The sequence below is a fragment of the Callorhinus ursinus genome, unplaced genomic scaffold, assembly GCF_003265705.2.
Source record: "Callorhinus ursinus isolate GAN/ISIS: 27379988/994484 unplaced genomic scaffold, GSC_fseal_2.0 scaffold5, whole genome shotgun sequence".
NCBI classification, from domain to species: domain Eukaryota; kingdom Metazoa; phylum Chordata; class Mammalia; order Carnivora; family Otariidae; genus Callorhinus; species Callorhinus ursinus.
The window spans coordinates 47,012,830-47,029,424 of record NW_027397067.1 but is presented as its reverse complement, the minus strand read 5'-3'; the positions used below and the strand labels follow the sequence as shown (position 1 = coordinate 47,029,424).

The 16,595-nt window shown below is 44.9% G+C and overlaps 1 long non-coding RNA gene across 1 annotated transcript in view; it reads left to right on the top strand.

Annotated features, from left to right (window-relative positions):
• Positions 1–80: 80 nt before the first annotated feature.
• LOC141372823 (uncharacterized) overlaps positions 81–16,595 on the top strand; it is an 81,654-nt gene continuing 65,139 nt past the window's right edge. The window contains exon 1 of the long non-coding RNA XR_012378283.1: positions 81–639. This is a non-coding gene — a long non-coding RNA (uncharacterized lncRNA). The remainder of the gene's footprint in view (positions 640–16,595) is intronic.

Below are 16,595 nucleotides of genomic sequence, written 5' to 3'. Positions count from 1 at the left end.
AAAACTTTAAAAAAAAAAAAAAGAACTGGCATTTGGGTCATTTCCACCATGTCATAGTGATCCAAGTTTATTTTATGTCATAGTGATCCAAGTTTATTTTATGTTGCAGTAACAAGGCCTCCCAAATCTCAGTTGCTTAATGCCACTGAAGTTTATTTCTTACTCATGCAAAAAAGTCTATTCTGGATATAGTCATCTTCCAGGGCAGCTGTTCTCCATGGGTTCATTCATTTTTCCAGGGCGCTTTGGTCTTAAGGCACCTCTATATCAACACGTGCTTCCAAGATCACTGTTGGAAGAGAAGACAGAGTTTGCATGCTCCCATGCAAAAGCGAAATGTGTCCCTTTCACTCACATTTCATTGGCCAAAGCAAGTTAAATGGCCAAACCTTATTTCAAGGGGGCAACGAAGCACAATCCTCCCTGCCAGAAAGACAGGTGAACCTGGCATATTGGGGAGCAGTGGTGACGTCACTTCGTTCCTCCAGAGGGTGATGCTCATGAGGATCGACGGAAATCAAGTCATCACTGGGACCCACACAGCCACACTGAGAGGGGACTTCTAGGAGGCTGGTTAGCGCCACTCAACACTCAGCGACTAACTCCTGCCCTCCAGCCTTAGGAAGACAACTTTAACTGGTGAGTCCTCACAGTTACTGCACATTTTGGAGTTCCTGGGTTGTCTTGGTCCATTCGGGATGCTGTAACAAAATGCCATGGACTAGGGGGCCAACAAGCAACGGAATTTTATTTCTCACTGTTCCGGAAGCTGGAAGTCCGAGATCACCAACAGATTTGGTGTCTGTTGAGGGTTGGTTTCCTTGGTGGTCTTCTCACGGTGGTCTTCTCACCGCGGCTTCTCAAGGCGGAAGGAGCAAGCAAGCTCTCTGCTCTCTTTCATAAGGACCCTGATCCCGCGCATGAGGGCTCCACCCTCTCCAACCAGTTACTTCCTGTGGCTCCACCTCCGAATGCCATCACCTTGGGGGTTAGGATTTCAACACAGGAATTTTGCAGTGACACAGACGTTGAGACCACAGCTCATGTTTGTTTTTTAAGGAGTCGAGACTCTTAAGTATTAAATTTAAAAACACAAAAATTCTATTTGTGTGAAATGAATAGACATAAGGATTTCAAACAACTCACAGAGTGTATTCCAATGTCTGCTTTGCTTCCCTATGTTTTCATCCCCTTCCAGCTGTAACCCCCAGGACAACAATAACCCAAAGAGAGCACTGTTCTCTAATATGTAAGGCCAGAGACACTCATAAAAGCCTTGGCCGTGTGTTTAGTGCCTCTGCTGTGGCTCTCCACCTCGCTTCGATTTTCCCTAGAAAGGATGTCGTTGGGGATGAAGGCACATTCCAACCCCATCACGCTCTTAGGGCGCAAGAAGGGTTGTTTCGGTTTAAAAATTGTACATTTTCCACTCTTGCTCCCTTTGGAGAGATTTAAAACCCCTCACTAGTTTACAGGCCTGCGTGACCTAATGGGGAGAGAGCCATGTACAATTTTTTTTTTTTTAAGTGTCTTCAGTGCTCTTGGGAAAGGCTACTTAATCATTAGCCAACCACTTGTTTTCTCTTAATCTCTGTTAATTACCTTTTTGTAACCAGAGACAGGAAGAGGGCTGGGAGCCCAACAAGCCCAACAGGTGAAAGCAATACTAAGAAGGGGAGGGACCATTAGCCAATCAGAGTGAGGCGGAGAGGCGGGGCAGACCCCCCCCCCCCCCAGTGCGTCAGCGCTGCCTGGCGCGCTTGGGGCTGGCGGCAGGGGCCAGGTGGGGGCAGGCTGGGAGCAGAGATCTTCCGAGTAGTTGGCTTTTATGGGTAAGTGAGATTTAGAAAGGAATTTAACTCTTTTAGCAAAAAGTTCACCAGAAAATGTGTACGTTCCCTGCCTTAGTACAGGGACTATGCAGACAGTAACGCAACCACTGACGGCTGACTTGTCCTTAGCAGTCCGGGACGCAAGGCCCGAGTCGGGTGTTGCTTGGTGTGGTAACCCCAGGGCCTCTCATGAGGCCCGGCACCTGGCAAGCTCCCTCTCGGCTGAAGAAATGAATCCACAAGTTTATTACAGACAAACGAATGGGACGGTGCCCAAGGCTGTTCATCCGAACACGCGTTCTTACTGCCCAGTCCTTGGGTGTGGGTGGTATAGGAGGAGGCAGAGTAGGGCAGGGGCTTGTAGAATGTCTCTCAATTTGGGTTTATGTGGTGTTTCCTCATTACCTTCAGGCTATACATTTTTGGCAGAAATATGAGAGAAGGGATCAGGTGATGTTAAATTTGAGCGGGATTATGATGGTGTCTGACGGTTTTGTCCATACAAAGTTACTATAGTTTTCTTTCTCATTAATAAGTATCTCCCAGAGTGGTGTGTTGAGACCCTGTGAATATCCTGTTTCTCATGACACTTTGGTCCACTAGCTTTAGTATTCATGGATGATTGGATGATTCAGTTGATGAACCAGTTATTTACCATGATGACCGCCAAATGTTGACTTTCTAATTTTCATCCTTCCTTCTGCATTTATTAATATTCTACTGTAAGAAAGAGCTTTCCTTTCCCCCCATTTACTTATTTAAATCAGTTTTAACTAATTATTCTTATTTGAGTCAATAATCTATTACTATCATGAATTATTCTGATGCTTAAATTGTCCCAGGTTTGGCCTTTGGGGGCTCTTATGCTTTACTGCCCTGCCCCAGCCTTGGAAACAACCATTTTCCTAAGGTGCCCTCTTTCTTTTTAGTGGGGAAGGTATTTAGATACCAAGATCTGGGGGCCAGGGAAGCCCATTGCTATTGGAGTGCCATTGCGTTTTAGCTTTCTTACTGGGCAGACCTAGGAAGTATATGTCTGTATACACACGTACACACACATACATACACATACACCCACACTTTGTTTTATATCTATCTGTCTGCAATTAAAAACCATTAGTTCAAACCATAAGTTTATACTGATATCTCTAATTCCAACCTAACATCACAGAACTTCATTTTAACTCTCTCCCTTTCCATATTTATGACTTCCTTTTCCAACAGTGAAAAACCTGGCTCCTATCATCCATGATATACTGTTTTCTTTTCTTTTTTTTTTTTAAAGGGAGAGGGAGAGTCTTTTTTTTTTAATATTTTATTTATTTATTTGACAGAGAGAGACACAGCGAGAGAGGGAACACAAGCAGGGGGCATGGGAGAGGGAGAAGCAGGCTTCCTGCCGAGCAGGGAGCCTGATGCAGGCCTCGATCCCAGGACTCTGGGATCATGACCTGAACCAAAGGCAGACGCTCAACGACTGAGCCACCCAGGTGCCCCTGTTTTATTTTCTTAATCCTAGAACATACAGAGACTAGTTTCAAAATAGTTAGCCCGTACCTCTGCAGGGAAAAAAAAAGCAAAATGAAACTACTGACTTGAGTTCAATGTTTACAAATAATTTTTGTCTCTAGCTTCAGGATAGATGGTTCAAATACTTGGCTTGAAAGTTACTCAAGATAGCTATGGTGGTTGTTTTAACTGCTATGTTTGGGTGGTTTATTTTGCAAGGGATTATAGAATGACTTTTCAAATGAGCATTTCTCACAGGTCCAATGTGAAAAAGTCAGGCAGGACCTAAATGACATCAAGCTCTGGGGAAAGAAGTTTCACCTGACCCTTGTAGAAATAGGCATTTATTAGTTTAGGCACTTCTTGGGTGAGTCTGGAAAGAGAAGTACTGGCCTTGGGCCTAATTATGAATGAGGTGAAGTTTGTCTTTGATATTCTGTCTCTCTCCTTTCTCCATCTGGGAGCCTCAGCCCCCAGAAACTCACTGCTCTCTGGCTGCCCTGAACATCGTGCTATGGTTTTCCAGTTTTGCTTAGGTCTTCCTTTCAATCCTCCAATTAATCTTTCTGGTCTCTCAGCTGTGAATGACCTGTGAGCCCCTGGAGGTATAGCTGTCTAGTCAAACACATTCACAAGGGAGAGTGAAACGATTAGCCAGCTAGGTAGGTACCCTCCCCTAGGGTACGTGTGTACTGCAGTTATTAAACTCAGGCCCTGGGGAAGCATAGAAGGGAGATGTCTTTGGACCAAGCCCTTCTTATCCTGACCCCTGACTTCTGCCTACTTAATCTGTGGACTGCACTTGTCCTGCTGGGAAGAGCTGGAGGAAATGGATGTAATGTGTGCTGCCTTGAAATCATTACAGATCATTTATCACTTGAATGGTTTAATGCATATGTAAACACGTTGTATTTATAGACTTCTGTTCCTGAATAGTGAGCTTATGAGCAACCCCATTCTGTAGATCCTGATTCAGTGGAATGTCTTTACTATCTACCACTCGAGTAATACGTGAAGCAGTGAGTTAGCTGGAAGAACTAGTCAGTGGAAACAAGATTAAGATCCCCATCCATCGCTGCTGCCGTGACCACAGGGTGGGATAGTATCAGTGACTCTTCAAATTAAGGAGTTTGAAGAGAACTCCTTATTGAACTGCGGACTTGCTCAGGTGCATGGAGTATTTCATATATTGACCAGCACGACAGCTGTCCCAGAAGGTGGGGTGGGCTTCAGAAGCAGTTAGAAGGATTGACTGTAGACTGTGCAACCATTTCTCAGGGGTTTCAGAAATTATTTTGGATAGGGCAATCTTTTAATAAGAAGAAGTTTCCATTACAATCAAGATGAGGGCTTAGAGTCATCGAACTTGAATTTTCAAAGAGATACATTAGTCTGTACCCCAGGCTGGCAAGGCAGGGCATAACTCCTGATATAATGCCATGTCGGGTGAGAAATGGTGCCTGCCCTTCCAAATCATTCTCTGCAGCTAATTTCATAAGTGTCTCAAGGGCAGAGCACAATCAGCATATGAATTTCAGTATTACAGAGAGATTTCCAGGGAGTTACATTACAAATTAATAGGCTGAGACTGAATTTGGAGGGATGATTAAAGTACCTGGTTGGTCTGTCTTCTGTGGCAGAACTTCTTAACTTGGGGCTCAGGGAGGGGCTTCAGGGGATCCATGCCCTTCCCAAACTACATGCGATTTTATGTAAAGTCCTGTATTTTAATGTGCATTTTAATGAGGACAGAGACAGCAGCTTTCCCTGGATTCTCAAGGGGGTCCTTGACCCCTCAAGGTTAAGAATCTTGATCGAGTTACATAGTTCTGAGACTGCGTCTCCTGAGGCAAGCCTCCACCCCAAAGTGTGACAGGAAGTAGGGCACCAGGATGGCTCAAAAGTGCCATAACCACCTCTGCTCCCTTAGTAGGACTCACTTTCCTCCTCCTAAGAGAATATTCGAATGCACGTGAGGGCCGGTGAAGGATCTAACTGCTCTCATTTGTTTTAAAGAAGGACTCAATCCCAAAAAAGTTATGCTCAACATACCTCGCACTGGGCTGAGACAGGCTTGGGAAGAAAGGCTCAGTTGAACAGCAAGATGTACTCTGGAAAAATAGTGAAAGACAAGAGTGTGAATTTCGCAGTGTTTGTGGCCTGTGAGCTCAGTTTCCTCATCTGTAAAATGGGGATGATGATGATAGTACTGACTGCATGGAGTTGTTTGTGAGGATTTAATGAGTTTATACTCTGTAAAGCCCCAGAACAGTGCTCAACATGCAGTGAGCAGCCAACATAGATGGTTATTATTATTGTGGTCAGCATCAGTTTGATCTACATAGTCGAATTCATCAGTTCCTTCAGTCAGTTGATTGCTAGTACAGACCCAAATTTTGAATCCATTTAGGATTCCATAGCTATGTAGAGAAGAGTTCAATTAAATAGTAAGTAGGTTTGATTAATTTGATTTCAGGGGACATTTATGGCAGGGAGTGGATGGGCTTGTTTTTCAGAGAAACCCAGCTTCAGTCCGAGGCTGTGGGTATAGCATTTCTGCCCGGCACAGGGCAAAGTCCCAGCTCATGTGAAGGAGAAAAACAGTATGATCCACATGACCTACTTCCTGAGGGCCATCTATATTGTAAGAACTCTACAGATATTATCACCCTTCTTCTTCACAATAATTCTGTAAGGTCAGCTGGGTATACCATTTCACATATGAGAAAATTGAGAATCAGAGAGGTTGAGTCATTTTCTTAAGGTCACACAGCTGACTGGCACACACACTGACTGACTCCAAAGCCCACACTCTGTCTTTTAGACTCAGCTTCTTCCTGATTTCACAATTACTAACTGAGATGAGAATCAGTTTATGATGCCACCCAATTTTCCCTTGTTAGCAATACAGCTTATTTCAAGGGATCTGGGGAAGGAAGAGAAAGGAGAACCATCAATTTCTTCATCACTTCTCAGATTCAGTGTGCTCTCAACTAGCCTCACTTCCTCACGCTCCATATTCGATGCGCCCCTCTCTGGTTCTTCCTCTTCTGCAGCCCCTGTCCCACTTAGCATCATCACAGCAGGCAGGAAACCGGGGAGTCTCTTGGCTCCTTCACCATCAGCCTCCATTTTCAAGCAGTTACCAAATCCTCAGATTTCTTTTTCTTTGTTACTTTTTTTTTTTTTTTTAAGTAGGCTCCACACCCAGTGTGGGGCTTGAACTCACGACCCTGAGATTGAGAGTTGGATCCTCTACTGACCGAGCCAGCCAGGCACCCTCCAAGTCTTCATATTTCAGTCCTCAAAAGACCTCTCCATGCTTACCACATTTGCCCTAGTCTGGGTCTCATCCTTTTGTGGCCTGGATATCTCAACACTTCCCCAGCGGACTCCTAGCCTTCGGCCTCTCCCCCTGTGATCCATCCTTCGTGCTGTCTGCAAACTGCTGAAGACAAGTTCGGTCTTATCATTCCTTTTAGTCCCTCCAGTTGCCTACAGGATAAAGCCTGAACTCCTCGTTGTGGCTTACAAGGCCATGGTCTAGAATTTCTGGGATAGTCACCCAGAAATGAGCCACAGATTCCCCTTTCTCTGGGCACTGTCCCCGCCTCCATGAGTTGGGCTACCAGGTACAAATTTGCAAAACGTGACCTCACCCCTTAGCGCTAGTAGATTGGACCAGGGGAGGTCCCATGGCTGGAGCTGTACCAGTCAAGAGTTCTCTCCCCGAGAACTGGAATCGGGACACTTTCTCTGGGCCTGAGTCTGTAGCACATACACACTACAGAGCGCTGAGCAGGACTGGTATTCTGCGATCTGTACCGGATGGTGTCTGGAGGGAGAGGGAAGGACACCGATTCCTGTCTGCCCAGAGAAGCCGAGGAAAAGATGGAGAGTGAACCCTGGCTGACTCATCCTGACCTTCTACTTCAAGTTTTTGTTCTTCCTGGCACCCTCCAGTGTGTCCCCGCCTTTGGGTTCTGAGAGATTTCCTGTTGCTTTATCGTACATTTTTCTCTGTAGCTTAAGCCAACTCCAGTGGGTGTTTACATGCTATCCAAGACCCAGCTAATCTGACCCCATCCTTCCTCCCCGTCTCTCCTACCAGCTCTCCCACCTTCCCTCTGTTCTTTTTGTGCATTCAGCTTTTGCATCAGCCAAGAAAGCACTCATTTCCCTACGGTTTGCCCCACTCTCATCACTCTGTGCCTTAGGTCATGCTGTTCCTTCTGCCTGCAATCCCCTTCCATAGCTTTTTGGTCTCTGACACTCTTACTTGCCCTTTAAGGCTCTGTTCATACGTTACTTCTCTTCTGAAGCTTTTCATTAGTCCTTCCTATGGTCTCAAAGCTCCGTGCATGCCCCATTCTGGAACTTGCCCTCTTGACTTCGTGTTTGTTTACGTGTCTGGCTCCCCATGAGACTGTGAGCTCCCTGTGGGCAGGGCACAGTCTTCCCCATTTCCTCAACTCTATTGTCTGTAGCTCAATTTGTACAATTTCTTGAATATGTTGGTAAAAGGAAGGTCTGTGGCTCAACGTTCTTGGGTGGTTATCTCAACTATGCATTCCCTGCCTAGACATGGTACATGGATTGGGGTAGAGATGCCTTCAGAAGTAGCCCCAATATGGGACTGTTATGGAAGGGGAAAGATAAGAGGGCCTCGAGGAATCAAACCTGTACCCCCTCATTCTGGACTTCCCTCAAAGCACCCCAGAGGCTCTGGCTTGACCTTGCTTCCTTTCTGGTCAGGAACTCGACACAGCCCAAAAATATCACGACCCCATGGCTGACCTTGGGTACCCCCAAAACTTGGCAGGGAGTGACATTTGACATTGCTATTTCTCTTCCTCCTTTCGGTATCCTCTCCCAGGCACCTGATCGGCCCACTTGCCTCCTGGCTACCCCTTCCTTTCCTCTTCTCTCCTTTCCCACCTACCGCTACCTCCCACGCCCACCCGTGAAGTTCCCCTGCCCCCAGTCATGCCACCCCATCAGAATTCTCTTTCAGGACCCACATCCTTGACATTTTACTTTCTGAATTAATGAGAATTTATTACACACTGTGCCAGGCAGTGAGCTAAATGTTCCCTGAGAGGTTGTGCCAGAACAGGGGACATTGTATGCCAGGCTCTCTAGGCTCAGATCCTGCTAGGAATAGGAATAATAATGGTTTCTACCTCACAGGAGTGTTATAAAATTTAATGCATGTGAGGCACTTAGAATAGCACCAAGCATACAGTAGGTGCTCATTAAGTTATTATTCATGGTAAAGGGAACATTCTTCCAACATGAAGGCACACGAGCATCCTAAGGAAGCTAATGGTTTGGTGACCTTTCAAACCAATATTATTTAATATCTGTTTGAACTTTATTTGGGCAGTGTTTTTGCAGCCTGTAGCATGCACCAGAATCATCTGGAGGGCTTTAAAAACAGCTGGGCCTCCCCCAGAGTGTCTGATGCAGGAGGTCCTATACTGCTTAAGGATTTGTATTTTTTATTTTATTTTTAAATTTCTAGTTATTTTATTGTTGTAAGAACACAACATGAGATGAGATCTACCCTCTTAAACTTTTAAGTGTACAACACAGTATTATTATTATCATAGTACAATATAGTATTATATGTTAATTATAGGCACGGTGTTGTATAGGAGATCTCTGGAACTTACCCATCTTGTGTATGGAGCCCTTATGCCCATTGATTAGCAACTCCCCATTTCTCCTTCTTCCCTGCCCCTGCTGACCACAATTCTACTCTCTGGCTCTATGAATGTGACTATTTTACATGCCTCATAGAAGTGCAGTCATGCAATATTTGTCTTCCTATGACTGCTGATTTCAGTTAGCCTAAGGTCCTCAAGGTTCATCCATGTTGTCACAAATTGCAGGATTTCCTTTTTTTTTTAAGGCTGAATGATATCTCATTGTACATATATACTGCATATTCTTTATCCATTCCTCCATCAGTGGACATTTAGATGATTTCTACATCTTGTCTATTGTGGATAGTGCTGCAATGAACATTGGAGTACGAATTAATATCTTTTTGAGATTCTGATTTCAGTTCTTTTGGATAAATGCTTCAAGTGGGCTTGCTGGGTCATATGGTAGTTCTATTTTTAATTTTTTGAGGACTCCCCATGCTGTCTTCCATAGTGGCTGCACCATTTTGCATTCCGCCAGCAGTGTAAGGAGTTCCAATTTCTTGTTGGCAACACTTGTTGCCACCTTTATTTATTTATGTATTTATGTATTTATTTTCCTAGTAGGAATCCGAACAGGTGCAAGCTGATATCCCATTGTGGGTTTATTTGCATGTCCCTGATGCTTTTGTTGAAGAAATTATCATTTCCCCATTGGCTATTCTTGGCACCCTTGTCAAAGATAGTTGACTGTATGTGTGTGGATATGTACTATATATGTGTGATTTCTGGCTTCTCTATTCTGTGCCATTGATCTATATGTTTGTCTTTATGCCAGTCCATACTTTTTTGATTACTGTAGCGTTGTGACATATTTTGAAACCAGGAAGTGTGATACTTTCAGCTTTGTTCTTCTTGCTCAAGATGGTTTTGGCTGTTCTTGGTCTTTTGTGGCTCCATATGAGTTTTAGTATTTTTTTCATTTCTGTAAAAAATGCCATTGGGATTTTGATAGGAATTGCATTGAATCTGTAGATTGTTTTGGATGGTATGGGAGTTTTAACAATACTAAGTCTTCCAGTTCATGAAAAGAGGATGTCTTTCTTTTATTTGTGTCTTCTTCAATTTCTTTCATCAATGTTTTGTAGTTTTCAGTCTAGAAATCTTTTACCTCCTTAGTGAAGTTTATTCCTAAGTATTTTATTCTTTTTAGTGCTATCATAAATGGGATTGTTTTTACTAATATCCTTTTCAGATAGTTCATTATTAGTGTACAGAAGTGCAACTGATTTTTGTATGTTGATTTTACGTCCTGCAACTTTACTGAATTCATTTATTAATTCTAACATGTATGAGTGTATGTGTGTAGTCTTTAGGGCTTTCTATATATAATATCATGTCATCTGCAAACAGACATTTTCCTTTCCTATTTCCTATTTGGATATCTTTTATTTCTTTTTCTTGCCAAACTGCTCTGTCTGAAAATTCTAGTACTATATTGAATAGAAGTAGCAAGAATCAGCAAGCATCTTTGTTTCCTGATTTTAGAGAAATAACTGTTTTTCACTATTGAGTGTGATATTAGCTCTGATGAATATATATGCAAAAATGCTCAATACAGTACCAGCAAAGTGAATTTAACAGCACATGAAAAAGATCATGCACCATGATTAAATGGGATTTATTCCTGGGACGCAAGGATGGTTTAATATATGAAAATCAATTAATATACTTCACATCAACAGAATGAAGGATAAAAATCATATGATCATCTCAGTAGATGCAGAAAAAGTATTTGAATTCAATGTCCTTTCATGATAAAAAGTCCCAACAAACTGAGAATAGAAGAAAATTGCCTGAAAATAAAAGCCATATAGGATTTGCATTTGTAACAAGTTATCAGGTGATGCTGATTTGCTAGTCTGAGGACTAAACTTTAAGAACCACTTTCTTTAGAGGGGTACCTGGGTGGTTCAGTCGGATGAGTGTCTGACTCTCGATTTCAGCTCAGGTCATGATCTCAGGGTCCTGGAATCAAGCCCTACACTGGGCTCTGTGCTCACCAGGGAGTTTGCTTGAGGATTCTCTCTCCCCTCCCTCTTCCTCTACCCCTCCCCCCTGCTCACATTCTCTCTCTCTCTCAAATAAATAAATCTTTTTTTTTCTTTTTTTAAAGAATCACTTATTTAGAGCCATGGTTCACAACCTTGGCTGTACATTAGAACCACTCGGAGAACTTTTAAATGAAAACACCAATTCCTGAGCTGCATCTTGTGGAAATAAGTGAAGAGCAATCAAATAAGGTCAAAGGCTATTTATTCAGAGCTTGCACTACAAGAGAATCAAACACCACCATCACTTGTATTTGGTAGAGACTCAAAGGCAGGCAGAGGAGTGGAGAAAAAGGAAGGCTTTCAGATTTGCCCTCATTGGGGTTCTTGAAATGCGGAAGCTGGAAGTAGGCTAACTAGAAGTGGGGCATCCAGTGTGATTGGTTAGGGATGCATATTTGACTTTCCCTGGTTGCTTCTAAGTCAGAAGCAGGGGCTAAAATTAAGAGAGCTGGCAGATATTAAGTTCTGAGTGTTTGGGGCCAATTGCTACAAAGGTTGTGGTTTGGTTTCCTGGGCTGGTTACTGCAGATGGTGTGGGTCAGAGTTCTGTTGTCATATAAGGTTGGACTGGGTGTGTGTGTGTGTGTGTGTGTGTGTGTGTGTGTGTGTGTGTGTGTGTGTGTGTGTGTTTAAATGCTCCAGATGATTCCCATGAGAGCCAAGGTTAAGAAGCATGATTTTGAGAGAAAGCCTGAGCACTACGCAGGGCAAGGTTAGAGAGTGAGGAAGGACAGTGGTATTGCTCTTCCTTTCTTCCCTTCTCCCCAGGAACAGATCCCCTGGGTGAAGTGATTCACCTCCTAACAAGTTAGTGATCATCTTTGTACTTGGAGGCACCCTAGATGATGGATCCTCACCCCCAGTGCAGAAACTTATTGAAAATATGACAGCTCGCAGGATTTACCCTCTGTTTTAGCATCTCTCATAGATTGGCTCCCATTGAAATTAGAATAAAAACCAAACTCACCAGGACCTATGAAGCCCCAGTAATTCTCTGGCCTATCTCCTGCCTCTGTTCCCGCGGTCTCCACACTCTCCCTTTACCAGCCCCAGGGCAGCCTGTTCCTGCCACAGGGCTTGGCCCTCCCCATCGACAGCACTCTTCTCTCTGAGAAGCCTCCCCCAGTGCCCCTTGATGGGGCACGTCTCTCCTCTCTCAGTCCCTTCAGTCCTGTTGCTCTGTTTTCTTCATCCCGTACCTGTCGGAAAGGAATCCGTTTATATGTATATCGCCTCTCTCTCCCAACAACAGTGCAAGCTCCCTGAAGGCAGAGACATAGCTGTATTCTTAGTGCTCGAAACATAATAGGTGCTCAGTAAACATTTGTTGAGTGTGTTAAGGGTGAAGGTGGGGATGTTTTGAGAGAATTGGGCACTTCCAGGTCCTCAAAGGCTGCCACCTAATCATCTCTGACTATGCCCGGAGCCAGCAAATGGGCCACTTTCCAATAGAGTCTGTATCACGTGTGACAAGGGTGCTGTGTAATGGGGGGGGGGTCATTTGGGTGAAATCAGTTGAATCAAGAGTGTGGATGTGGCAACCAAGGGTGCTCCTCTCTCTTTGGCTTTCAAGAGAACTGCGGGGTGCTTAGGTCACTGACAGCCTCCAGCTGTCCCCTTCTGTCTCCACCATGGCATTCACTCCAAGACTACACTTTGACAGGGCTGCTCCCAGCCAGCGACCAGCATGACAGAGATTCTGGAGTTGGGCATGCTGCCCGGTGGGTCATCTTTGCTGGGGAGCTTCTCATCGCCTGGCCAAGACTACACTGCAGTCTGAGGTTGTGTCTAGTGTTCCTCCCTCCTGCTGTGCTTTCTCAGGTGGCAGACCTGCACTGTGGCCTGAAGCCCCTCCCTGCTTACTCCTGATCTCTCCCCTTTATCCTTTACAGGTGTTTCCTGTAACATGCTGGCGCAGCTAATCCCATTTTGTTTGTTTGTTTTAAAGATTTTGTTTATTAGAGAACATGAGCAGCAGGGAGAGGCAGAGAGAGAAGCAGACTCCCCGTGGAGCAGGGAGCCTGATGCAGGACTTGATCCCAGGACCCCGGGATCATGACCCGAGCCAAAGGCAGACGCTAAATCGACTGAGCTGCCCAGGTGCCCCTAATCCCATTTTGGTATCTGCCTCTGAGAAGACTCAAACTGACACAGAAGAGTTGGAAACAACTCTTTATTTCTCCCTGTAGCCATAACCTCCTGGTTTTGATTTAGGTCCTGTCACAGCTTGTGAGGTATAAAAATTTAATAAAGGATTCATCAATGAGGAAACACCCTGTCTCCTCCTCCTTAATGGGGTCTGGAGCAGGCTTAACTGATGGAGTAAATATTACTCTTCCATTTTAGGCCTGAGTGAGGTGGCCCAAGGGCTTCTGGTAGAGTAGGGTCATGGAAATCACAGAAATGCATACTTTGGGAAGTCCCTTCTTTTTAGAATCCCCAGTGGACATATGCATCATTACCCTCAAGGCCAGCTCATCGTATGAGGAAAGAAGCACTTGGCAGAGAGGATTGGAAGTTAAAGCGAAGTTGCCAAGTAGAACTAATCAATGACAGGATGCCAGGAGAAGTCAGGGAGGAGGGAGTAGCAGTGCACTTAGGAGAATGTGCCTGGTGGACATTATCCAGGAACAGTTCCCACTGAGCAACTGAAAGTATTCAGTAAGCACCTAAGTGCAGAAAATACTGCTTGGAGGGGTTGTCCCAAGCAAGTGAGAGATAGGATCACAGGCCTTTCTAGGACATCTTCTAGCCCAGTGGATTTCAAACGGGTCCCTGGGGTTACCTCTGGGATTTCCTGGAAGGATAAGTGCGGGTCCCTACAGATATGGGTCTCCTTGTCATCCTGTTCTTCAACCAAAACGCCTCCACCACAAAGGTTCTGCCTCTCAAAACCGGGTCTGAAAGTGCTAATATAGTTCACCCCTTCCTTTTGTCCTCAGAAAAATGGAAGCCCAGAGAGGTTGTATGACTTATTCAAGGTCACACAACAATTTCATAGCAAAGGTAGATGGGATTAGAACCCAGGACCCTTAATTTTAGTCCTGTTCTCTTTCTGCTTCATAATGCCACCCCCTTAAGGAATTTATAATCGCTATGTCAGTTTAGTGGCTATGTAAGCATGGACATAATCTGCAAGCTTTATTGACAAATAGCTCAAGCAGATGTTCAGGCTGGGGCTGGGTCAGTGTGTCAATTTCCTGTTCAGAGGAGATACCAAAGAGATTTCCCTGCTTTTCCCTCAAGTTGTCATTTATATGTATATTACTTATATGTCCTCATGGATATTTAAATCCGTCATTTGACAAACGTCCTGCTGCAGAGGCAGCGTTAGGTGATGGAAGGAGCATGGATTGGGGAGCCAGACAGATCCAGGGCTGAGCTCTGACTCCTACACCAGGACCTCAGATAAGCTTATGTTGTCTTTCAGAGCCTCCATTTCTTCCTCTGTGCAATGTGGGCAGCTTCTGTTACAGGTTGCTTTGAGGATTAGAAACGACAGAAGTGAAGCACCTAGCCAGTGCCCAGCACATTGTACATGCTCCATAATTAGTAGAGAGCATAATAGAAGGGTGAGAACACTTATTTTATGACCCTTAAGGAATCAGAGTAGAGGAGAAAATAACACATGTTGCAGTGAGGGGACAATGAGCTGCTAAGATGAGGGAGTAGTATGTGGGATCAGAACTAATCTCCAACAGCGTTTCAAGGGGAGGAGGGACTTGCCTTGGAATTTCAGGGATAGGTGGTGGTTGGGAGGGGGGATGTTCCATGAGGAGGGGATCAGAACATGAGCAAAGAGGCAGAGGAAGACCTGGAGTTATTGGGAGTAAATCCTAGTAAATCACTGAAGTATTAGGAGAAGCTTTAGAAATGCATGTCACTGCTCCAACAGGAAGGAAGATTCTAGAAATAGTTCGTTGCTCTTGATGAGGACTCAGATGGCTTAAGAGCTGAGGAAGGGGTACACCTCAGGTTTTCTCATTTTCGTTTCTCTGGGCCCTTTCCTGAGCTATTTCGGGGTGTGGAAACTGAGAGCCAAGGAATTTAAATGACTCCCCCAAAGTCACACAGCTGGGAAGTGGCAGAGTTGGACCCAAACCATTTGACTTCCCAGACCGAAGTTCCTTCCAGTTTCACATTTCTTTGGTTTCTCTGTTGTGTCTAATGCAGGACTGGGCAGATAGATAAGAAATACTTGGGGGGGGGGGGAAGCCATCAATCTTGACTGCAGCTTGAATAAATAGACACTACAACAGCATTCTTCAACACTAAGTGCACACTGAAATCATCCAGGGAGCTTTAAAAAAAGAAATGTGGAAATCAGGCTCTGATGCACCACTCACATCAGTATCTCAGCAGGGCCTGGGCATCAGTATGTTTAAGGCTCCCCAGGTGGTTCTGGTGCGGCCAGGACCATGAATCATCAGGCTGGACTGAGTGGCACACCTGGTCCAACCTACGTTGGCATTTTTCAGAAGAGTTCCTGAATGGCACACCATCTGTGTCCGCCACATGCCCTTCTGCGGTCCCCTCATCGGCAGGCGAGTACTCCCTCCCTCTCTCTCTCTCTCTCTGCCATATTGCCTCTTGATTTGGTCTTGGTACTCATGGTGGTGACTAATTAATCCTCCCGGAACAATCAGAGGAGACCTGATCGTGGGTGAGCCATCTGGAGATCCTTTTTGGTTAACTTGGACTTTGGGGAGGCTGAGGGGAAGAAAGTGGGAAATGACTCATACCCCAGATGAAACGCAAAAATTGCACTCAAGAAGGGTTGTGGTACTTGGGCTGTAACTTTTCCTCCTGTTTCTCAGTGGTTCCAGATGGTCCATTTTCTCTTTCTGCACCCCCATGTCCATACTCACTGCTGTGTGTAGGGAGGCATAAGGCAAGGACTCTCTAAGCCATTCTTGTCCCAGTTTACAAAGTGAGTCTGGTGTTCCTTCAACAATGAATGTCTGTAAAATGCTTTGTGAGGACTAGGGAGAGAACTCCCACAGTGATATCTTTTACAGTAGTATTCTCTTTCATAGATGGGAATAGAAGGAGTCAATCCGTCACAAATATTTATTGAACATTTGTTTTGCATAAGACAGAGCTAGTATTACAGTCCTGCCCACATCCCCTTGCCTGGGGCGAGGGCGCACATCCCATAGCGGCTCTGCACGGTGGCTGCAGATGGCTCACAGCGGCCACCCTCTCTGGAGAAGTGTCCTCAGCCAACAAGTACCTCATCACCCATGAAGTGGCACGCTCAGGGTGGCCCACAGCCCATGACTGACTGTTGGAAGTACAAGATGCCAACCCGTTGACTCAAATGGGGTGTGGTTTATGCTCCTCAAAATCATGGCTAGCCTTGACCTGAGCTGCATCCTTGCTTAGCACGTTTTCCTTCTCTGTCCTGCCCTCCCCCAGTGCCTTCCCTTAGGGCACTGCCTCAAAAAAATAAAAATAAAAAAAAAAATCACAGGCTCTGAGATCCCTTCTCA